We start from the raw sequence: 25232 nt of genomic DNA, 5'->3' as shown, positions 1-25232 counted from the left end.
GCGCGGGACAAACTTCACAGGTCTTGGCCTCTACTAGGACTGGAAGGACTTTTATCTGAAATTTGTGGGGCTGTCTTCTGAGTACATGTATTTCCTATGGGAAGTTTAAATTCTTTTCTGATAGTAGATGGTAAACAAGACTCACTCACTCACTCACTCCACCCCGCTAGAAAACCATCAACATGTTTAAGAAAGAAAACATTTGAGATGTCTCCATTATTCTTTTAACGCACGTGATTATTGCACGCCACTTGGGGATGCTTGCCTAACTTAGGGCACCCAAGTATGTTAATTGTTAAGTAATAAGTTGTTCCCCTTTAATACAAAGTTATCATCTATTTGGTTGGTTCAATTCAGTTATTTTTTAAAATCGCTATTAAAACATTGTCCCTTTTTAATTTAATGAATTTAATGTAAATAGGCGTTTCTGATAAACCAAATGTGCTGCACCGTTTAACAAGCAAAAGTTTCTTATTAAGAAAAGAAAAAGATCCATGGTCTTTTCATAATGGCATTTCCCCCGTGTAAATAACACGTCTAGCCTGCAATCCTATACGCACTTCGGTGGGGGTAAGCCCCATTGGACTAAACGCGGCTTACTTCTGAGCAGAGATGCAAAGGATTGCTCCTCAAAGCCCTTGATCTCCTCGCTTTCTGAAAGCGCAGTCCACTTGGACAGCCTCAAAAGGAGCGAAACCCCTGGATTTTATGGGGACCACAAGGAAAACCCTTCTCTCCGAGATAGTTTCAAAAGAATAGGAGGGGGGGACCTGATCATCTGCCCACAGCTCGCTCTCTCTCTCTCTCTCTCTCTCTCTCTCGGACCTATGAAGTTGTTTACTTGTCTCCACCAAGCCCTCCATCATTCAGCCCAGCGCTTGGCAGCCGGCTCTTTAGTGCTCACTTCGCCCCTTGCTTGGCCGCGGAGTAAAGGAATCACACCCTTAGATTGGTTAATTGTAGGTGTCAGCGTGGAAAGTGGCAATGTTTGCCGTCTCTCTCCCTCTCCCTCTCCCAAGTCTCCGAGCTGCTTCTTCCCCTCCATAGCTCCCTCCCGGCGACCCTCTTTCTGTCTGCTCTGCCTCCATCTCCTCCTCTCTCACAACCTCCCCCCCCCATCCCTCCACCACCAGCATCACCCGCGGCAGCACCAGGCTCTGGAGGTCACCCGAAATGGCAGCTTACACAACCTACAGCAGCCTATTCAGGGGGCCTCGAGGATCGCAGCCTCCAATGACCACGCCACACCAGCGCAGAGACAGGCAGGATGCGCCCAGAGACTTCTCTATTCCAGCCTCCGTTTGCCACCCGCGCACCTCGCGCACGCGCAGTTCAGACTTCTCGCCGCCTTCTCCACGCACTTCCTCGCAGTTCCTTTTCTCTCACGGCTGTCCGTGTCCGCAGAAGCCACCCAGATACAACTGACCAAGTTGCACCCGGGGCTTCCCTTGACTTACGATGCAGGCGTTACCGACCGCCTCTTGCAGGCCCGTGCGCTCCCTTACGCGCGTATTTTATACAGTATCGTGGTTTTGTGTTGTGAGACCTGCGGGTATAGGGCGGTATACAAATTTAATGAATAAAAATAATAACAGAGGCACACCCCTCACAGGGATGGTGGCAACCTAGGAGACAGCTGAGGGGTGTGCTGCACTTGAGGCAAAATCACGCGTGTTGTGTGGCGGTGCATGGAAATGTCTGAGGGAAACACAGTCCCTCTCACACACTGCCAATTTCTTCTTCTTCTTCTTCTTCTTCTTCTTCTTCTTCTTCTTCTTCTTCTTCTTCTTCTTCTGTCCAGGCACTCTTGAGGTGACATGCAACTTCCTGCTCAGAAGTGGTATCTCAACTAAACACTTCGCCTCATTCCAGCGCCCCATTTCCCATACTTCAATATGGGTGAAGAACAAGACATACAGAAGCATATAAGGGGGGGGGGCGCACACATAGGCGTGATCTTCCTCCTTGTGACGTTCACACTATGATTACCCACTTTTCTCTGAATTCATTGATACACACTTTCACACCATTTGCATGCACTCGTTCATATGGATTCTTATGATCCCCCTTCCCCTCATTCTAAGCATATCTCACTTTTCCTCTCTTGCTACCCTTCGGTCCATCACCCCTAACATTTTCTGTGTAAAGGTGCCTTTTCTTTTCACTCTTTCTCTCTCTCTCTCTCACAAACAGCACAGGGTCTTCCGCCTTTCAACTGTTCAATTATGCCAATGCAATTCCTCTGAATAATGCGCGCGCGCGCACATTCATTTTATTTCGTTTCGTTCCATATATTCTAGACACAAGAGTACTTGATAGATAGATAGATAGATAGATAGATAGATAGATAGATAGATGATAGATAGATAGATAGATAGATAGATAGAGAGATAGAGAGATAGAGAGATAGATAGAAAGATAGATAGAGATAGAGAGATAGATAGATCTGCTCCCTTTTCCTCTCTGGCTTTTGCATCACACTCTTTCAGCATACACTCATTTTAATGAAACATTCTCTCTCACAGTCGTCTCCTCTCGCAGAGGAATATAATTTTCGCGCGCGCGCGCAGGACTTTCCCGCGCTTTTCCTAGCAGGTTCCCTTCTTTCCATTCTAAAAGCACGTGGTTTCTGAGGTGGCACTCAACCCAACAGTGGAGTAGTAGAACATTGGTCGCCAATACCAGCACAATTGGTCGCCGGTACAAACAACACACATACACACCGAGTTCCCGAGCTTGGTATCACAGTTTTCTTCCTGTCACACAAACACTGACACTCTGAGGAGACCCTCGGCTTCTCTCTGAACTAGAGAACAGTATCAATCCTACACGTCCTGACACACCGACATACAACTCTCTCCTCTCTCTCCTTCATTACACACACACACACACACACACACACGAGAGAGAGAGAGAGAGAGAGAGAGAGCCTTTGACACCCATTCAGAGCCGTTTATGCCATTATAAGCGAGGAGGAGGAGGCTGAGGCTGCGGGCGCTTCCATTTCTTCCTCCGAGCTCTTTGGGCTTTTTTGTCCTCCCCCCCCCCTTCCTCGCCCTTCCCATACAGAATAAAGTCAGTCTGTATTTAATGGTTATGGCGGATGTGAGGAGGATTTGGCAAAGGGAGAGGCCTTTTGCTCTCAAATATTGCTCCTTTACGTCGTGTGAGTCTACCAACCCACCACGACCCCATATTCTTCTCCGGGTGTCTGACTCGAATGACAAACGAGCTGATTTTTTCACTACATCGCTGGGAAATGTAGTGGGTGATAATAGAGATTTCTCTTTCATTTTTTACGCTTGACTTGGTTATTGTTGCCTTTCTTTTCCCGTGATTCCTTCTGAGGATTAGCTCTGACTTCCCCACTATTGGCGGTCAAAGTGGCCCAAACTCGGGATGACAATTGATGGGGATCAAGGGATTGCCCATTCTGTGCCTGTAAGGGCTGATTTGTGCCAGAGAAACTCATCAAGTGCAGGCGAAGAATGGAGGGGAGCGAGGGGGGAGCATCTGGGGGCAAATGTATTCATTGAGCCGGGCTCTCTCTCAAATTGCTTCGAAGTTTCCCTCATGAAAAAGTAACGCTTGCAGCAATCAGCGGCTTTTTGACGGATTACAAACTCGGGTAGGACTGTAGGGAGCTGATTTAAGGAGGGGGGCGAGGTGGGGAGAAGAGAAGAGCCCCCAGCTTTAGCATGGGGGCAACTCGCCCACAAAAGTAAAAGGACGAAGGGTCAGTCAGCAAAACACAAAGCTCGAGGTTCAGATGCGTGTAGGAGCAATGAAAGGTGCATTAATTTATTAACAGGGTGCAAGGAGTGGGGGGGGGGATCATTAACTCCCTACTCCAGGCACCCACCGAAAAGATGGCATTTACATTAAAATAGTAAGAAGAAGAAGAAATAGGAGAGAGAGAGAGAGAGAGAGAGAGAGAGAGAGAGAGAGAGAGAGAGAGATCTGGGCAGGGAATGAAGTGCTGGACAAAGTTCATTAAAGCTGGGAATTTGGAGGAGGGGGGAGGGGGAGAAAGCTGACTTGATCCCCAGCAAGAGCACAGTTTCGGCAGAAGACAGGGGTCCGACCTTAAAAGAAAGTTCCCTCTTCCATCATATTTCTGTCTTTTATATGCATGACACTGAGGTCCTTCTCCAGGCCTGACTTGAGTGGATAGGAGACCTGCAATCACTGAACTTTGGTCAACCTGGAGTTCACTCATCTTGTTGTTGCTTTTGATGATAGAATGCGAAGATGAGACAAGAATAATAATAGTTTGAACTTTTTCTTCGGCTCATCACAGGGCCTTCAGGAGTCTCACATCCCAAACCTCGGATCCGTCCCTATCCTCTAAAAACAAACAAACAAAAAACCCTTTCCAAATAAAAAAAAACACACAAATCAATTCCTGTGTTGTTTGATAGGGAACTCCAGGAACGTCTACCCTTGAACATTAGCGACAAATGAAGAGAACGGAGGAATCTGACTTTTTCGGCTCCGTTGAACTGAAGCCTTAAAAAAACAAAACAAAAGCAAGTCTTTCCCCGCCCCGTCTCCCCCTCCCCCCCTCCCTCCCTCCTTTTCACCAATTCCCTGACAGCTACTAAGCAAAGAAATGGCTGGGAGTTCAGAGAAAGAAAAGTCTCCCTGGAACTTTGTGACACAGAAGATATGTTGTAATTATTCCATGCAGATCACAGTAATCAAAGTTGTCAGAGAAAGGACTCGGGTTCCCCCCCTCTCCCCACCCCACCCACCCCCTGCTATTTAGTCTTCCTTTCCCCTCTCCCGTCAAGTTTAGCTGTTTTCTCCCTCCTCCTCCTCCTCCTGACCCATCATTTTAAAGTCCCAATCTTTAAATCCTCCTTTGATTTGGCTTGTTCTTATGCCCGCTCCAGACACTTTTCTTCCCACCTCTCAAAATATAAAAACACAGTTTTAAAAAGATGCTTCTCGTCGATTCGATTAAATAGAGGAAGGCCGAGAGATCGAGGGAAGATGTTAATGGAAAGAAGATTGCCGAGGAAAAGAAAAGAGCACATATCGCTGCCTTAAAAAAAAAAAAAAGAATAAAATTTTTAAAAATCCTTCAAAATGAAGAGGTGGAGAGGAAAGGAGGGGGCAAAAGGATCCTCTCGATCCCCTATTTTGTTAAACTCTCCCCAGTCCAGGAATGATTAACTCCCCTCCCTCCCCCCCCCCTTTGCCGTTCATCTTGTCAATGTTATCATGGCTTTGAAGGGAGGATCTTCAAGGTGGCACATTTCTGAACTTAACCTCTTTTCCAGCTAACTCTCTACCTCCTTGTTAGTGCCCGGCTCTGAACTTCTGAAGAGTATTTTTGTGTGAGTCAGGGTTCATTCACTCGGGCTCTTTTGTAGGACTTTCTTCCTTTCAGCCCTCAGTGTGTTACACCAATTAAAGGACGACGTGCTGTAAATGTAATGGGCCGAGGAGTGATTGTTTTTGACAAGCAACAAAACACATAGATCCACCCCTTAGATTAGGCCGTTGAAGGGGAGGTTCAGGCCGGTCAGTTTACTGAATAGTTCATGAACTGTAATTCTGAGGGCTCGTGTGAAAGAAAATGTCTCTCTCTCTCTCCCTTCCTTCTCCCTGTCTCCCCACCCCCATCCCCACATTCTCTCTCTCTCTCTCTCTCTCTCTCTCTCTCTCTCTCTCTCTCTCCTAAGAGGAGAAGGAACATCGATGGAAAATAAATGGCAGGGAATGAGGGAGAATTATTTATTTGTTTATTTTAAATAATGCTATATCCCACTTCATCCTGCCATATTTGACAGCGTGGTACGACAGGGCACGGTTAAAATAACTATTCATATTAAATACCAATATATGACAGTAATAAAACATTAGAAACCTCACAACAGATTAGCAAAATAAGAGGCCACAATGACAACTTGAGTAAGCCTATAAAGCAGACTAAACATGACCATTAAAAATGCCCCTGCAAATATAAATGTTTCCAAGCTGACAGTAATATTGGAGCTAATAATTGGTGGGGTGCATACCAAAGTCAGGGTATGTCCTGAGAAGGCTTTTGTAGCTACATAACATACTTCTCCATAAGGAAAGCACTTGGAGAAAGGCTTCCACTGAAGGTCTCAAGTCACTCTTGGCTGGTTGATATGGAAGATGTGCTCCTTTCCACATCTCAACCCCAAGCCATTTAGGCCCCTTTAATGGAAAGTCCTAGCATCTTGAAGTATTAAAGGTTCTGGCTTCTCATTTAGGTTGAAAAAAATGCCTGATAAATCACTTTGTTCTGACCACTAAGGAAGACCTTGGTTGAAACACATCTGGATATCTTTACTTGTTCAGTTCATTTTTATTTATGACAGTTATAAGCAGTTTGTGGACACTTGGTCATTCCATATGATTCTAACTTGGAACCCTTTTGCTGCTTCAGACTTTATTAGAGACATACATTGGTTTTAATTTGTATTATATTTTATTTAAATATGTTTCATATACTATGACACTGTGTCAGTTTAATAATATTTTTATCCCAGTTATGTTTCAGCATATCTACAGAATCACACTTTATATACCAAACATGCCAGTTTCATAGAAAAGGATACCTCCAATTTAGTTACTTGTGACCTGTGTGGGTAATGGTTTTTTGTTTTGTTTTTAGTATAATAAATATATAGTTGTCATCCATTAGTTATATGTGCAGTCCAGATGAATGGAGTACTTGGGTGGGGGTGAAGTCCAGATTCAGCTAGGACTTGTAAACAGTCAGTAAAGTTAGAGCCTCCCAAACAGAACTTACCATTAGAGTACATTTCCTTATTCTAATTTTCACAGTGAACCAGTGCACATCCATTTTCTATACTGGAGTAGAAAATGATTCTCAGTCTCAATCTATACATTACAGCAGCCCAAACTTCACTGAGATAGTTGTGCCAATTTTATATATGTTATCTTCAGAGCTGGAGTTATGTACTTGGGAGATGCCCTACTGCAGAAGTCTTTAACCTCTTCAGGCCTGGGACCCATCTTTTACACAATATGCATTTGGGGACCCACTTCTCAATTTTTCACCATACATTTGCATAGTAGTAGTTCCTCTGTTGTGACCCACCTTGGATTAGGCCATGACCTGGTAGTGGTTCCTAACCCATCAGTTGAGAACCAATGCCCTACTGGGTTTTTAAGTGTTTAGCTGAGTAAGCAATGATGGAGCAGACAGCAAGTAGCCAAAAGCATATTCTGAAGTCCATACATTGCTCCAGAGGTCAAATTGTACTGCTTCTGGCAATTGGCAACTGTTCTTTTTATTCCTGCTGTCATTTGTATTTGTATTTATGATTTTGTTGTTCTTGATTTGTTTCCATCACCCCATCTTAATCCTCCCAGCAATCAAGTGAGGTAGATTATGTAAGAGCTATAGTGACTGACTACAAGGCTAGAGAGCTTCATAACTGAGTGGGGATTTCAATCTGGGTCTCCCCAGTCCAAGCCCCAAACACTAATCCAGCCTTTGTCACCCTTGTACTTCTGATGTTTTGGACTACAACTCCCATAAACCTGAGTCAGTCCAAAACCTGACTGATACTTAAGACTCCATCTTCCATCAACCCCAGCCAGTTAATGTTGAACTGTTGTAGTCAAAAATATCTGGAGGGCACCAGGTTGGTGAAGGCTGTTTTAACCATTCAGGAGAACCATTCCTGCCATCATAGATTGCGTTTCATTGGAGAATTTAGGTAAGTGATAAATTTCCTGGTAGGTAGGAGTCATGGTCTCCACCTTTGTCATTGGAATAATGGAACTTGGGTGCAGGGCAGAGTGTTTGGTTCCCTCCAGGAAAGTATACAGGGATTGTTCCCCCTCCAACTCTGATAACATTGGGCTTTGGAATGCCACAAGACCTGGAGCAGCCCTTTCCAGACTCCTTCATATCTGAGTCATTGTTGAACTATTATGGGATTACAGTTACAACTGATGTAACCGTATATTTATGAAGTGCTGTGCTAACTCTTGCTAAAATGTTCTCTCTAGACTTAATGGTCTTCTGCTTTCATAAAAAACAACAACAACCATGTTGCTGGCTTACCACTGTCCCTATTTCTCCTTTTTATCCTCATGGAACATTGCACAAAACTATTAGGAAAATCTCACAGGAAAATGTGCTATAGGTAACACATCCGCACACACATATTACATGTACTTCCGCATTCTACTTCCTGTATCTTATCTTCTTCATAGCACTGAAGAACTTTATCCACTTTCCCCTTTTTCCTTCTGTTTGCACAGCGAGAAAAGAGAAGAATAGTCCAAGGTATGCAGCTCTCTGTAGAAAACTTGAAGACAAGTAAACATTTTTGCCAATCTCCTAACCTTGCCCCCTCAACCATTTTCTTGGGTCATAGCCACACACACGAAACCAGTAGTCAGTGCTTGTCACTACCACAAATCAGCCTTCCTACTTTACCTTTGGACCACTTGTGGGTGAAGTGAGTGTCTCAATTCCTCATATAAAACAAAAATAGCAGTTCAGCAGTAGTGTACAGTACAACACACAGGCATGGCTGGTGGAGATGTGGGAGAGTACTTCCTCCTGTGGTATGCCTGGATTACAGAACTCCTCACTTCAGAAGGTCAGTTTGGCCCTCTTCCTCCTTGCTTCTTGCTGCTTAAATATATACATATATAGCAGGCATCTGACCAGCTACATTCAGAATTCTGCTATGGATGCCCCTCTGTTTTTGGTTTTGCCACCTGCATGCCCGTTTCTGTTTTACTGCTATTTATTGTTTTTGTTGATTATTTATTTTTGTTGGATTTTATTGTATGTTGTAAGCAGCCTATAGTATTGCAAATGCAGTGGAAGGGCAGGATAGAAATAAATTTAATATACTGTAGTGGTTATTTGAAAAGGCCAGGCACAGAGGCTGAAGTTAATAAGCTATTAATAAAAGTATGTTTATTGGAAAATCTGGTCACTTGGCATTCCAAACATAAAGCAGTCTAAAAAGCTCTCTCCCCACTTAGAAGCAGGGTACATACCAGTTGAAGTTGTGAAGTTATTAACATTCACTTTACAAGATATAGGGAAGACCTGCAACCTCCATGATCCTCAGCATCTATTAACTGGGGGGCAGGGCACAGAGCCACAAACCAGGAATTTAATTCTGTGACAGCATATTCTTCTCCAAAGAAAGTTCCAGGTGACATCTGAATCTCTATTTGCAACTGCAGTTCAAGCACAACTCACAGGAAAGTGGAGTCTTCTCTTTAAATAGAAATGAATGACTTACCCAACTTGTTGACAGGGAGTAAGGATGATCATACAAATGCTTAGAATGGCAAGAGACAAAGTTTGTGAAAGGCTGAACCAATATAAGATTGAAGAAAGCCAGTTACACTGTAATCCTATACATGTCCACACAGAAGTAAGAAGACCCATTGAGCTATGTGAGGTTTACTCCCAGGTAAGCGAGTATAGGATTTAAATTTGAAGTGTTGAACTGTTAGTTTTAACAGAAAGGAGCAGCCTTATCTAGTATTAAATCAGGATAATTTATGGTTTTATTTCCAAAGGAAATAAATATATATATATATTGTATCAGTATATAATGACAGACTCCATTGCCTTTCCCCCTAAAATGACTGGCGAGGTAGACTTCCAGTGCAATGCAAACATGTGTTCAGCATGACATACTCCTAGTTCAGTATGTATATGACTGCAGTGTTACTTATCCTTTCCCCAGCAATTAATATTTTTAGAAATGTATTTTTATTTTTGCTTTAAGGAAGCCCTAATGATTGTGAAAATACTTTTTGGAAACAATAACAAGCATCTGTAAAAGGCTTTATGATCTAGCTTCTGTGTCCTGCCCCAAAAGTTTTCAGATTCTACAAAATGTCATGCATTAGATTCAACATAAATCATACCAATGGAACATGCTTATGGAAAAAAATGATCTGCTAGGTCTATTACATAAAACAATACAGTCTGTTAACTTGTACAGTTTGGTTTGTCTGCAGAACCTGAGCTTTATTTAAGACAACAATGTCCAGTGCAGTCCCATGCATGTCTACTCCAGTGCTACTGAAGTCAATAGGACTTACTCCCAGGTAAGTGTGCAATCCTGCACACATGTACCTGGGAGTAAGTTTCACTGAATTCAGTAGAACTTCTGAGAAGACATGCCTAGGATTTCACTGTTAATATGGGGAAATAATTTTAAATACGTAGTACCATTGATCCTCATACTTTTCTTCCTAAAAAACCCCAACACAAAATGGAGTTTCTAAAACATTTTTGCACAGTTTTCCAGACTAAAGATGTGCACTTATCCAAACACTCAAAGGGAGCCTGATCTGTCATTCTTTAAGTACTTAAAGCTCTCACTAGATCAGTACAATGAATACAGGATTAGGGCTGCAATTCTGAGAAGGTAAACATGCCACTCTGGAATAGCTGTTTTCTGTGTTACACTCTCTGCAAAGTGACACCCTTGCATTTTGCCTCCCCCCCCCCCTGCATACACCCCAAATGAAAAGTTGCTTAGATACAAGAAGCTTGCACAGATGGACAGATAGTGGTGCAGTAAGTCCTTGTCTACTGCATTTCAAGAAGAGACATCAAATTCTCAAGTGCGTGAATTGCTGTAAGAGATACAGCTTGTTTAACAGGGAAGGGGGGGTATGTGTGTGAGAGAAGTAGGGGGGCAACTCCTTCCCAAAGAACATAAAATTATAAACCGAGCCCCATGCAATTTTCATATTTGAGAGCCTCATCTCAACCATCAAATAAAAACAAGTTAAAATTATTATGTGAAAACGATTGCATGGGGCGATATTGTGTCACATGGATAATCTCAAATCATGCAGATGCAGTTTGGAAGTGTTGCAGTCCAAAGAGCGAAAAGTGAGGAGAGAGAAACCCAAACAGAAAAAAAGGAAGAAAATTAATGTGTGCTTCAACCCATTATTGAAAACAAGTGTCACCGGATCAAGCTAAGCATGTGTATATATTTATAACATATGTGTATATATTTGTAACTGTAGAGAGATGCTTTAACTAACCAGCCAACAAGCTCGGTATTAAGAGAAATGATGTTCAGATGGCAAAATGCAAGTGAGTTTCACCTCTTATCGCTGTACTGTCAACATCCAGAGTCCCCTAAGTCCAAGAGAGGCGAGACTGGCAACAGCTAGCTTCCCCCTCAGATTCCAGGTTCAATAAAGATTACATCATGGAAAAACTATGCCATGTAGCCTGAGAATCAAAGCCATCACAATTGGTGGCTGTTTAACTGTAATGTCACTGAAACACATACTTCCCACCCCTCCCCGGTTCCGCCCCCCCTTGCTTCCCTTCTACTTGCTAGTTCACCACACTCATCCCTTCTACTTTTCGTACCATTAAGGCCAGCTTTATTGGGGAGAAGAAAATCTGATCAAAACTGTCGACCGCCAACTGCCGATTTTCAATGGATTCAATAAAGGCCACCTTAACGATTTCCCTAATTAATGGATGACATCTTTGGCTGGAGGAGAGGCGATGTATTCTACTCTGTCTTAGTCTTTGTTAGCCTTCTAATTAACTTTCATAGGTCACCCAGGTCTCCCAAACCTAAAAGTGAAGAGGGCCATTGTGCTAGGAGCAGTAAACTTACTTTTTTCTGCCTGGGTACTTAAAAGTGGGGGGGATGATTACAGGCAGGGAAAAATAACTCCATTTAAAGTCTTTGTGAGTACAGAGAATACATAGGTCCCTGCCATAGAAAATAATTGAAACACCTTTTTATACCAATATTTCCATGCATAATAAAACAAATTAGCAAAGTCCATCTAACTCCAGATGCATTTTTCCAATTACTTTGAGGGAATGTGAACTCCAGTTAGTCAATGAAAGGGTTTCAGCTTAGTGAACAAATTGCTACTGCAACAGCTATCAGTTGTATAACAGTTGTGGTGTGGCATGTTAAGCAGACTCTGAGTTAACAGCACACACACACACACACACACACACACACACACACAGTTACAAATTATGAATATAATTTAATGTTTATGAAAGATCACGGTGGAATTATACCATGAAGTTAAATTTGTTCCACTGCCTTTGATGGAATCTCAACTGATTCTGGTTTTTTGAAGTGAAAGTAGAAAGGGCAAATCTTTTTCCTTCAAAAATTATGATCCAACCAAAATGCAAAAGTATAAAGATATTGACCTACATGACTAATTTCTGTATGTAAAATGTATTGACTGTACTTTGCCGGCATCTGCATTTCAGTTGCCCCCCCCTTGAATCATCCACAATAATATTATAAAGCATTAAATACTATAAGGTCCATCATACCATTACAGGACTTAACGTACTTGAAATGAACCAATTAGGCTGAAATATAGCCCAGGAGCTTGTAGTATTGCATTTACCTTGTGTCTGGTTGATTAATGGACTAATAGAGCCCATGTGGTATAGGTGATTTGAGTACTGAAATAGAACCAGAGAATTTCAGTCTCAAATCCCTACTCAGCCATGGAGCTTCCTGGATGATCTTGGCTAGTCATTCCCTCTCAGGCTAACCTACATCATAGAACCTTGGGATGAACTTTGTATGCTATCCTAGGCTCCTAGGAAGAAGTGTCTAATACAACCTTTCCCAACCTTGAGTCCCCAGATGTTGTTGGACTACAACTCCCATCATCCCAAGCTAGGACCAGTGGTCAGGGATGTTGGAAGTTGTACTCCAGCAACTTCTGGGAACCCAAGGTTGAGAAAGGCTGATTTAATAAGTAGAATATGAAGCTTGTAAATGAATTTTGCTCTGTTATATAATAGACTTTATAGTTAAAAGGTAAAGGTAAAGGAACCCTGAACAGTTAAGTCCAATCAAAGGCGACTATGGGTTTGCTGCGTTCATCTCACTTTTGAGGCTGAGGGAGTTGGTGTTTGTCTGCAGACAGCTTTCCAGGTCATGTGGCTAGCATGACTAAACCGCTTCTGGCACAACGGAACATGAAAGCCAGAGCACACAGAAACGCCCTTTACCTTCCTGCCACAGCGGTACCTATTTATCTACTTGCGCTGTTATATTTTCAAACTGCTAGGTTGCCAGAAGCTGGGACAGAGCAATGGGAGCTCACACCGTCGCAGGGATTCGAACTGCCAACCTTCTGATCGGCATGCCCAAGAGGCTCAGTGGTTTAGACCACAGTGCCACCCTCTCTATAGTTACTCACATCTAACTCGCACTGAAAAGACCATCTTTATAGTATAGAAGAGTTGCATGCTGTATTTTTATTTATCCATCTATTTGTAAGCCCATTTCCAATATGTAAACAATTGAAGGGGGGGAAACAGCTTCAGCAGGGCTGGTGAGTTTCTATCCCAGGCAGAAACTTTGGACAAGTTACAATGGCCTCCTTGCTACCACACAACTCTCAGATTGCCAGTGGCCAAAAGATTGTTCTGCTGCTTGTGGTTAGCAGGACTGTGAAATATGGGTTGCTTCAAGGTGCCCAGTAAATTACCCATAATATGCTTGCTCATTCTCACTCCACATAAAGTGCTCACTCATTCAGTCCCAATCCCATAGTGGGACTAGTGTTCTTTGGACCTTGCTTGCTGTTTCAATCACCTGAGCTTGATATAATTACTCATGATGGCCCTTCAGGATGAGGAGAAGAAGAAGCAAACTCACCCCCAGTCTTCAGTTTACAGGGGCGAGTTGAAGAAACTTTGAAGAGGTCCAGCACTGTGTCTCTGCCAGGAACTGCAATGCTTAGCATTACCCCCATCAGACGATCCATGTTGCTATAGCTTCTCAGTGAAGAGCAGTCCATGGCTCAGCCTTGAAAGTCCCAGGGAACATCTCTACCTCCGCTGGATCCCCTTTCCCACAAAGGTTCGTACAGTAACCATGTGAGGAAACTCTGAGGAAGCCCAGTGCCACATCCCAAGCGCATTAGGGTAGTAGGTCTCCCCATTATCTAGTGGGTGAAGAAGTCAGCGGGAAAGCAGAGCAGACAAAACCTCTCATCTCTGTCTTCCCCAGACCTCTGAATTCCTCGTTTGTTACCGCATTATATCTCATGGATATAGCTGCTGCTTTCAGTTAAAGAAATTTCAAAAAATTCGTTATCTAGATAATTGCCTCAAACATGTATCCTGACAACAGGATATGCCTTATTCACTCCATACATTGTTTCACGGAAGCCATTTTGTTTTGTTTTGTTTTCAAAAAGACTTTTTAGTGGCAGTTAATGAACCAATTGGTCACACAAATTAACCTTTCACAGTCATCGCTGTGCTTAAGCGTAGTATACAGAAGCAAAGCAATACCAACATGATCTTATGAACCTTGAAATCAACAGTGCCTTGTACGTGATATTATATCCCACCACCAGCACCGTTAAGCAACACATAGACCCAGTATTCTGCATTTGGTAGTTAAGGAGAGAATTATTCTATTAGAGCACTACTCTGGGCTTTAAATTCAGTTTATTTTTATTTAGAAATCTTGGCCTCAATGGTCCTCTTTTATTATCTTACCGTTGTCCGTGGTTTCATTCTCTAAACATTCATTCTGTTAACTAATCAAATTCATACTTGGTAAAGGACATTTTAGAAAGTAGGAGGAATTCGGCACATGTAGCCCTCAGATTGTGGCTTCTTTGGTTATGCTAGCTTCTTTGGATCCCCTAAAGGGTAATGCGGGAGTCTCTGGATAATGGTGCTTTCTGACGTGCTCATGAGGAGCCGACATAAATATGATATTGGCACTTAAGCATTTAAAGCATTTCACAGTGTCTATCACTTTTCTGTAAATATCCCCACCTCCACTACATTATACGTCTTCTGCCACTGCTGTTGTGTTTTACCCTCTCAACCTTTCCCATCTCTCCCAATGCCATTGCATTCATCTCCTCATCCTATTTGCCATTCTTGTCTTTCCATGATGAATTTCCTCCCAGTCTCTTGAACTCATTTCTATTCCTCTCTGATGCTCTCCAGTTTGGTTTCAGACACTTCACTCCAGTGGAGCTGCTCTCACAGAAATCATTAATGACCTTCTTTCAGGGAGGTCAAACAGCTCCTTCTCCATCCTTTTTCTCCTTGATCTTTCCTCCACCTTTGATACAAATGATAAGGCCTGTTCTCAGAGCTATCATGCCCTTCTTCAGCCATAGATTATGCTAGTTGAAGAATGATAATGGTAATCGTATTAATGTTGGGACAGAGTCAATGGTGTTAATCATTGTACTGTCATCTGTCCTCTAAGGGCCCAATCATGGAGACAAGTGAAAGAGAACTGCTGAAATCCACAGCCCAAGAAGGAAGGCGGTGTCTATCACATCCCTTTGTTGCAGGTATTTCTGCCTTTCACTCTTTCTAAACACTGTCTTAATTCTTTGGGCTGGCACAGCCTTCCCAGATATTGTGAACTACAATTCCCATTGTTCCTGATTATCAGCCATGCTGCCCAGGGCTGATGGGAGTTGTAGTCCAAAATATATGAAGAACAACAGCTTGGGGAAGGCTACTGTAGAAAGAAGAATGGAATCCCAACCAGGAGTTCAGTCTTGATTGCTTAGGCAGGTGGGGAAGGAGTGAGAGCTCAGAAACCAATGGATGGACAGGATATCTAGACGTGAGCACACAGTGAGTGTTAAGAGACCAGAAGCATGTCAGGCAAGGATTCTATTTGAATGCCACCACCCAGCTCCAGCGAATATCCTTCCTTCAATACCTAAAGATCCTCACGTTGAAGTTTAGGGAAGCTAAAAATATATTTAGGCTGCAATCCTATATTTACTTACCTGGGAGTAAATTCCATTAAATTCAGTGGGATCTGCCTTTGCATAGACTTGTATAGGATTGCACTGTTACAGGATTAGTTAAAAGGCAACTAAGGTTATTTAATTAGTTAACAGCTTAGACTACACTAATGAAAATCAGCCCTGAAGTTATACCATGAGTCCAGAATATGACAAAGTAACTAGCCAATTGTTTACAGCGCATGGTGTGCAGGTATGAATAAGATACCCACACGTAGAAAACTAGCATAGCAGGAAGGCTACAACCCTTCTTCCTGACATTTAATATTCTATAAACAGAGAGAGTTTTTTAAATTAAAAAATAGGTAGAGTATTCAAACAGCTTAGGACTGGAAAGCGTCCATTGTCAATTGTAGGCTGGTTAGCTTAATTTCTGTCCTGGGAAAACCGGAGGAAAGAATCATTAAATATAAAATAACCAACCATATAGAAGAACAAGTTTTGCTGAAGCTAAACAAGCATGGCTGCTGCAAGGATAAGTCCTGTCTCAGTAACCTACTATAGCAGTGGTTTCCAATTAGGGGTCCAGGGTCCCTGGGAGTCCACACAAAGCACCCAGGGGCCCATGACCCCATTCCTTGCCTCCCCCCAACTAATTTTTTGTCATTTTTGCATGGTAATATCACAAATTTTATTGTCTCTTTTAGAGCTGTGTAACTCTTCAATATGTTGGTAAAAATCACACTGCAATAATGATTTTGACCTGGCAATGCGCAGCAACATATGCCTCCTCATGCAAGGGAGAGCAGGGCAGCGGATTTCAAGGATCCTCCGATATTGCATGGTGATATCAGCCGAGGGCACAAGGAAAAGGGGATGACAGAGGACGAGATGGTTGGATAGTGTTCTCGAAGCTACCAGCATGAGTTTGACTAAACTGCAGGAGGCAGTGGAAGACAGAAGTGCCTGGCGTGCTCTGGTCCATGGGGTCACGAAGAGTCGGACACGACTAAATGACTAAACAACAACAACAGTCAACCGATAGCACTGCTGACCTGAGCTGCCTTCCCTCACGCTGAGGGAAAACAAGGTAGCCAATTGGGAGCTGCTGCCTTCCCCTCATGCTGATGGAGAACAAGGCAGCTGGTTGCCCTCACTTCAAGGCACCATGGCACTACCTTCCCCTGGCACTGAGGCAGAGCAGCTTTTCTCAGTTAGCAGGACAGCAGCAGCAGCCACAGTGTCCAGTGTCCAGTACATTTTCGCTGGCTACCACCACTGGCTGTCCGCTGTCCCCCTATCCCCATCCCTTCCAACTCAAACCATGCAGTGGAGGTGACTCCACTTTGTCTCCTTCCCCCACCTATCTGATCTCCATGGCTGCTCCTTCCTTCATCCCCACACCTGGTCTCCAATTTCAGACATCAGGATATATCAGAATATCAGGATGTTTAACTGCTGACATATCATGATGTTGAAAACCAGATATCACTCAGCCCTAGTCTGCTTTTTAGTACAGTGGTACCTTGGTTCTCGAACATAACGTTAGCAGTAATAAGAGGAAAAGTCCTCTTGTGGATCAGGAACTGGTTACCGTTATATAACAACATGCAGAGAGTAGGAGTAAATGAGGCAGTTCTCCCAGTGGAAGGATGTAGAAAGTGGAGGTCCCTCAAGGGTCAGTAATGAGACCTGTACTTTAATGTTCATAAATAATCTATAGTTAGAAGCGAGGAGTGAGGTGACCAAGTTTTTTACGATACTGAATTGCTCAGGGTGGTTCAAAAGTGATTGTGAAGAGCTCCAAAAGCACCTGAGAGAATGGATAATAAAATGCCAAATACAATGCAGTGTAAGCAAGTGTAAGGTGATGTGTGGAGGGCAAGCAAAAATCTTAATTTCACATATATGCTCAATGGGTCTGAACTGCTGGTCACTGACCAGGTATGAGACCTTGGCGTCATGGTAGATGGTTCAGCCCAGTGTGTGGCAGCTGTGAGAAAGGCAAATTCCATGCTAAGGATCATTAGAAAAAGGGATTGATATCGGAATGCCATTATAACAAATCTATGTTGCAGCTGCATTTGGAATACTGCATACAGTTCTGGTCACCTCAAAAAGGATTTTGTAGAGCTGGGAAAGGTTCAGAAAAGGGTAGGCAAAATAATTACGGGGCTGGAGCAACTGCCCTACAAGGAAAGGTTGTAGCATTTGGGCCTCTTTAGTACAGAGAAAAGGTGAGGAAGAGGCATCATGATAAGAGTGCATGAAAATTATGCAGGGCATAGAGAAAGTGGAAAGGGGAAAGTTTTTCTCCCTTCTCATAACACTATAAGTCATTGACATCAAACGAAGCTGAATGTTGGAGGGTTCAGAATAGAGAAAAGAAAGAACATGGTGCATAGTAAGTTTGCTCCCACAGGAGGTGCAGATGGCCACCAACTTGGATGGCTTTAAAAGAGGATTAGACAAATTCATGGAGGACAAGGCTATGGTTGCTAGCCATGATGTCAGTGTTGCACCTCCACTGTCTGAGAAGAGAAGCCTCTGAGTGCCAGTTGCTGGGATTCCCAAGTGGGAAGAGTGCTCTTGTGCTCAGGTCCTGCTTGCAGGCTTCTCACGGGCATCTGTTTGGTCACTGTGAGAACCGGATGCTAGATAGGCCATTGGCCTGATCCAGCAGGTTCTCTTTTATGTTCTTATGTACACTGTGAATTAATTTAAACAGTATGACCTTCAGCAAAGTGTTGCAGTGCATCTGCTCCTCCTTAGAGGAGAATTCCTGTTGAGGGTTTTAGGTAACCAGCTCACCAGCCATGTGTTCCTTCAAGATATTCCATCCCATCCCCTCAGCTTCAAGTTTTCTTTTCCAGCAGACACTTAACCTTTGTGGTCACTGAATGTGTTCTGCTCTCATAGTGTTGTCCCTTTAGGGCTTAAAAAAAATATTTTGTATACTTCTGCAAACCACAAGGTTATCTATAATAAGTTGATGCCAGCTTCTTGTTTCTCAGTGGACATGTTTGGGCTGCAAAGTTATTGGCTCAGTACTCACCACCTGAGATCACTGGTAGAGGGAGTCCTCTAGCTTAATCGGTTTGATTAAGCTGTTTTTCTTTCTTTCTTTTAAATAACAACATAGTTCAGATCCAAAATAATTACAACTAAAGCAATATTTTAAGGACTTTTAGCATAAGTGAAGAAGAACTAAATTAATACTTCCACCCAACCCTTGATACCACACAAATTCAGCCAAAACAGATGAAAAAACCATGAAAATTCCTGTAAGGATGATGGAAAAATCGTATTTCCCCTTTTTAAAATACCACCAAGAGAGTGCATCTCAGGTAACTCCTGCAATGTTTGATACTGTCATATGCTAAGGAGGTTGACCACAGCTATTATTATACTACACTAATGAAACGAGAAATCCTGCCGGCATGGGCTGTGTTTTTGTCCTCTCCTCTTGTGTGGTGTTATGCAGGGAATCACAGGGTGTTTTTTAAAAGAAAAGAAAAGATCTGAATATGATGATGACATGAGGAATCAACTATTATGCAATCATCATAATGACTGAGGTAATTAAGTAGTACACAAAAAAATATATTCTAAACTCTGCCTCTTGAAAAACTGCAGGAAACCAAAATCTGCAGGGAGCTGGGCACATTTGATTTTGTCTTTCTTCCCATTTGACTCCTGTTTAAGTCATAAATTTCTCCTCTGCATATGAAATGTGCCAGTTATGAAATTTCATCTCCAACAGTCTTCCCTGTGCCTGATGTTGCACTGATGTGGCAAGACAAAGGGCTGTTTATGTAAAACTTGCATCCATGCTTGCTGACTTCTGCTTCCCAGTTTACCTCGCAAAATAAAAAATATACAAGATCCAATTTTTCAAAGTACAGGGCATTGTAAGCAGGATGGTGGTGCCTGTATCATTGAGTTATATAGAGTTACTACATTCTGAGAAAAACACTTCTATTCTGTTTTATGCAGCTGTGGTGTTCAGCGATAAGATACAACTCTTATGGAATAGTCTTTAAAATAGCAGACATTTCCAGTAATCCCATAAGCAGCAGGACCCTCTCTCAAGATCTTATTAAAATAAATGAAGCATTCAGTGCCCATCGAAACACCGTAGAAATAAAGAGTTAGTATAAGTTTTGCGCTGCAGTCCTATGACACTTACTTGGGAGCAACCCACCAACCTCAATAGGACTTACTTCTGAGTATACATGTATATGATTGCACACTGTTAATGCACACACACGCTACCAGCTTCATGCTGTTGTTTTCACTTTAGTAGTCTTCAGATGGGATGCCAGGTTTAACTTGCACAACAGAGAGAAAGTCACATATTCATCGAAATAGATGAGTTGCTTTTGCTCTCTCTCTCTCTCACTCTTTTAACTTTTGTGTTCTTGAAGACATAACATTAAAGCATGAGAGAGACAGCCAGGGAGAGCATGACGTCCTCTAATCCAACAAGTCACCTTCCCCAGCTCAAACACCAAGTGATTTTCTCTCTCTCTCCCTCTCCCTCTCTCTCTTTCTCCCCTGCCTTATAAGAAAGAAATTGACTTTTGTTTGGAGTTTGTGAAAAGTGGGACTCGGGGCCCAGTCAATGGGGCTCCCTGCAGCGCACTCTGAGTGGAGCCATCTCGAACCAGTCAGCCACGGCACCAATTAATCCGCCCTTTGTCAGAGGCCCAGCCCCAGCAGTAGCAGTGGCAGCAAAGGCAACAGCAACACATTTGGCCATTGTTCGGGCCTTCATGCAATGGGATTTATCCTTTCAAAGAGCGAGTTTTGTCCCAAAGAGTTCGAGCGGAAGTTTCTCACTGACAATTTGCCCCAAATAGATAGATTTGTCAGAAGCAACCTTTAAAAGGAAAGAAAAAGGAAAGAAATGCCACATAATTATTATTTTTATAAGATGCATCTCTCTCTCTATCTCTTTGTAGGCCTAGTCTGGGCAGGTGCAGTAGGCTAAGAAGAGCCCATGTTCTGAGGTAGTGTTAAAAATGGGATTGGTGGGATAGATGAGGCGGCTCTGTTCATCTCAAGACAGATGTAGCAAGCAAGCTTCTTTGTACAGCTGCTTTGACTTCTTAAAGCCAGGAAGGGGGTAGGTTTAGAGTCTTTTACATGCCATTGTCATGATTACTACATAGCATTGCATTAGGCCAGGCAGATTTGGCAGCCTCCAAATGCTTCCCTAAGAGGTCAATAAGAATGATCCAAACAGGTTCTTCCAAGACTGTACACCAGACATGGTGGTGGCATTTTTGCATAACTTGATGCAGCTAAGGAGAGTCTGCCCAGCACAAGAAAAACTGAAAATAGACCTTTGCTATGTTTTTGAGACTTGTTGTTTTACTATTGCCACTGAATACAGCAACTTGTTTGTTCCCAGCACGAATTACGGAGCAAAACTTGCAACATCTATAACTCGCTACAGTGGAGAAGGGGACGACAGAGGACGAGATGGCTGAACAGTGTTCTCGAAGCTACTAACATGAGTTTGACCAAACTGTGGGAGGCAGTGGAAGACAGGAGTGCCTGGCGTGCTCTGGTCCATGAGGTCACAAAGAGTCAGACATGACTAAACAACAACAACAACAACAACAGTGGAGTGAAAGTGGGAGCATCCATTTGGTAAGCTTTGTAGCTCATACAGAACAGCACGTACCTGAACACATGCGCATAGGCTAGCAGAAAGATATTGAGATCTGTGAGCTATAAGTCACTTCATGTAAGATGCAACAGAAGGGCATGGTAGAGACCTAGTACTTGAAATGACAAGTAGGGACTCAGGTGCTTATATGCTCTTCAACACAAAAACAAACAAACAGATCATTTTCATACAGAAAAGCTAAATTTCAGAGAGAAGGTGCTTCTCCCAGCCTTCTCCCTGACCTAGTTGCTCTCTATGTGCAAGAATGTTTTTATAATCATACAGAGGAACATTCAGTTCAGTGAAATTCCAACTGCAATCTGAAATTATACACAGGTTTATCATTGTGAGAATAGGCCACAGAGAGAGATCAGTTGTTTTAGGGTGACTTCTGGTTCTTTCCTTTCAGAACGAAAAGATATTTTACAAATCTCTTCCCCCACCCACAAAGGAGGAACTGGGAGCGATTGTACTTTGTGCCTCAAAGACTTATACAAATGAAAAGTCTGGTAGAAAATATACTTAACATTCATATATTTTAAAGCAAGTCTCTGAGATCTCACATTTGACGGGAACAGATTAAGACAGTCTCCAAAACCAGATAAAGGCATGAAAGGTTTCAAATGATCAGTGGAGAAGTGGCATTGGCTTGAATGGCTTCCTGGTGCTCTCTGAAGGTTGTTTGGTTGGTCCTAATAAAAATATTTCCCAACTGCAGATCTCAAAGAGTGCTGTACGGCTTGATACTTCCTGCCTTAAGGATACATGTGATTCTTTCTCACGTGTATCTGTGGCTATTGTGAAGTATACCGTAAGTAGTGACTCCAACAAATGTTCTTAAAATTCATTATGATTGATTGACTGCAATTTAGTCTAGCAATGCCTTTGGGCATTACAGTGAATCTTGTGCCCTGCTACAAAAATTGCTTCTCACCACCCACCCCAAATATAAAATTATGTCTTTACATGAGTCCTCGCCACCACTGCCCAACAGAAAGACTTATTCCAAGACCCCAGTGCACAGATTTCCAATCTAAATGAAGCAATGAAGCAGATGTTTTACTGGTTGGTCCCGTTTGTACGTTGAGCGTTTCCTGACTCTTAGTGTTCATATAATGCACCGGTCTATGTCATCTTTATGAGAAGCAAACTTTTAAGATCACAAAATGTGGTCAAGACGTAAAGAAATCACTTACATAGGAAGTATCACAACTTTTCACAAACTTGTAGCTACTGGAATTTAATGGAAAGCTTCTGATCTGTCATATAAAAAATTCAAAGATGTCAAGCTTCAAAATTCTGATGCCTCCTATAACCTGGTTTCAGAGAGTCAGGCTCTCTGAATAGTTGAGTGTGCAGGATAGGTGGGCTGTGAATAAGTTACTCAGTTTCAACATGTGCACACTGTTTACGATGTGTGAATAGCAAGTAGGGGTAAATTTGTGTTTGCAAGCTCTCTCCTGAGAGATATCCATCTGTCTCCTCCTATACTAGTTTTTAAATTGGACTTAGAGATCTTTTAATTTTGATCTGCTTTTAGTTATGATGCTGGGCTTTGTGGCTTTAATTGTTTGACATATCACTTTATCTGTCTTAAGTTGTTTTACCTGGTTTGTTACGCTAGCCAGAAGAGTGTTTTAGATGGTGGATTTTCGTTTTGGATTTTTTTATTCCTAAATGAAATCCACTGTGGTGTTTGAGCTCGTGGTGCCTTTTCTGTTGAGGTCCTTGCTGCTGACTGTGTTGGCTCAGCTCATTTCCTCCCTCTAGTGAAGAAGTAGGCACCTTGGTTACATATTGCTGAGCATATTTCTTTCACGTATGCAGAAAAGACAAAACAGAAAGGCAAGGACCTGTTGTTTATCCATGAGGTGATTTGTTCCTTTAGTCTCATACAGAGCAAAACCCCAGGTGGCCTTTAACAAGTATTCACTAGTTCAAACCACTTGCTGTTAACAGCCTTAAATGCAACAATACTGTATTTAAACAAACAGGGGGAAATGGTTAAGTACTAGTGGGATTCCACACTAATCTTCTTGGTGCATTTGCAATCATATTTTGCTTTCAAAATATTGTTTCACTGCATGATGATAATCCTTCACAAATGAACCATTATACAGTGGTACCTCGGGTTAAGTACTTAATTCGTTCCAGAGGTCTGTTCTTAACCTGAAACTGTTCTTAACCTGAAGCACCACTTTCGCTAATGGGGCCTCCTGCTGCTGCCATGCCGCCAGAGCACAATTTCATCCTGAAGCAAAGTTCTTAACCTGAAGCACTATTTCTGGGTTAGCAGAGTCTGTAACCTGAAGCATATGTAATCCGAGGTACCACTGTACCTAGAATGAAAAGTGCTTATGACAACACATACCTCTTTGCTGGGACGCCTTGCAGTTGCTTAATAGATATTATGACTTCACACCATGCTCCTCCCATAACTCTGGTTCATTGGCATTCTTGTTAAAGCAAATAAATTAGAATCTCATGTGTGCTTTACCCATGTGTTTACTATGTCAAATTGTGCTATGATCTGTTATAATACCAGTACAACCTCTGCTCATATACCTGTGCTGCAATGAATCAGTGCCTCTGGCCATTAACCAGAAGGTTGGTGGTTCAAGCCCACCCAAGGAAGGCTGTGGGCAGGATTCCTGCATTGCAAGGGGTAGGACTAGATGCCTCTTGGGGTTCCTTCCAACTCTACAATTCTATGGTTCTTTGAATGGGTATGCTAAACATACAATGTAAAATTATACATGCCACCATAGATCATGGTCAGAACTCTTGTAGTCTCCCTCCGTCATTCTCTCTCACATACGTACACCAGTTTTTTTAAGTAGTGAGAAATATTGTACACGTCATTCCTCATCCTGAATATGGATTTAAATGGAACTTCTACATAATTTCAGACATTGATGAATATGTGAGGGCTTCAACAAATAAATGGTACTTTCTATATGCAACAAGGACTTCTTTTCCCTGGAAAGATGCTGTGCAGCCGATAGGATGTAGAATCTTTCATCTTCCACAGAGTGTATTCTCCATTTCTGAAAGCTGAGCAGGTGTGCATGCAGAGTTCTGTCGCATCACAAATACAGAGCACTCTATAAGCACATCACTGCCTTATAGAATTTTGGGTCATACGTGCCTAGTATGCTTAGAGTGTTTTCACATCATGCATCGTCTTCTGGAACTTGATTCTCTGTGATCACAAACATACTGAAGCTGTTGTTTATGTAACAGCCTTCCTGGAGGGAGTTAATAAGAATTCAGGTGATAACAATCACAGACAAATACCGGTATTTGTTAGTGGACCTCGTTCCCTTCTAGTAGATCCCATAATGTCAGCATATAACATGACTTTTAGGAATTAGAAAATGTTTAAAATATTATTGGTCATGAATTTCAACACCACAGTAAAAGAACAGTTCCATGAAGATGGAACATTGATCTAACAGTAGCTGTGATATCATGAGGATAAAGGCTGCTGATTCATTGGCTCTTTGGTATATGACCATACATACAAGCTGTAGGTGTTTTTCTGATTTGATTGTTGTAGGTCTATTAGCTAAGTTTTAATTGATTATTGGCTGCTGTTTCAGATGGCAATTGTAAGTATTGTGAGCATTATTGGCCACCGATAATGGAAAGAACAGAGGAGAATATTTTAAATAAAGTTGCACAGACCTGATAAGTGAGTATTAGCCATGTGGGTTATTGCGCCAAACAGAAGCAATTTAAAATTGCATTTATTAAATAACTTTGAAACCTGATGCTTAGGGAGATGCTGTAATAT

The 25232-nt window shown here is 42.3% G+C and overlaps 1 long non-coding RNA gene across 1 annotated transcript; it reads left to right on the top strand.

Moving 5' to 3' along the window:
• Positions 1 to 10011: 10011 nt before the first annotated feature.
• On the top strand, positions 10012 to 23769 carry LOC307213680. Its single transcript, XR_013837631.1, has 4 exons — positions 10012 to 10101; positions 15264 to 15351; positions 21176 to 21417; positions 21846 to 23769. It is a non-coding gene; the product is annotated as an uncharacterized lncRNA (long non-coding RNA).
• Positions 23770 to 25232: the final 1463 nt, after the last annotated feature.

This window comes from Podarcis cretensis, assembly GCF_951804945.1.
Source record: "Podarcis cretensis genome assembly, chromosome: 3".
Classification (NCBI taxonomy): Eukaryota; Metazoa; Chordata; class Lepidosauria; order Squamata; family Lacertidae; genus Podarcis; species Podarcis cretensis.
Note: the sequence above shows the minus strand (reverse complement) of the source record. Positions and strands in the feature narration are given on the sequence as shown.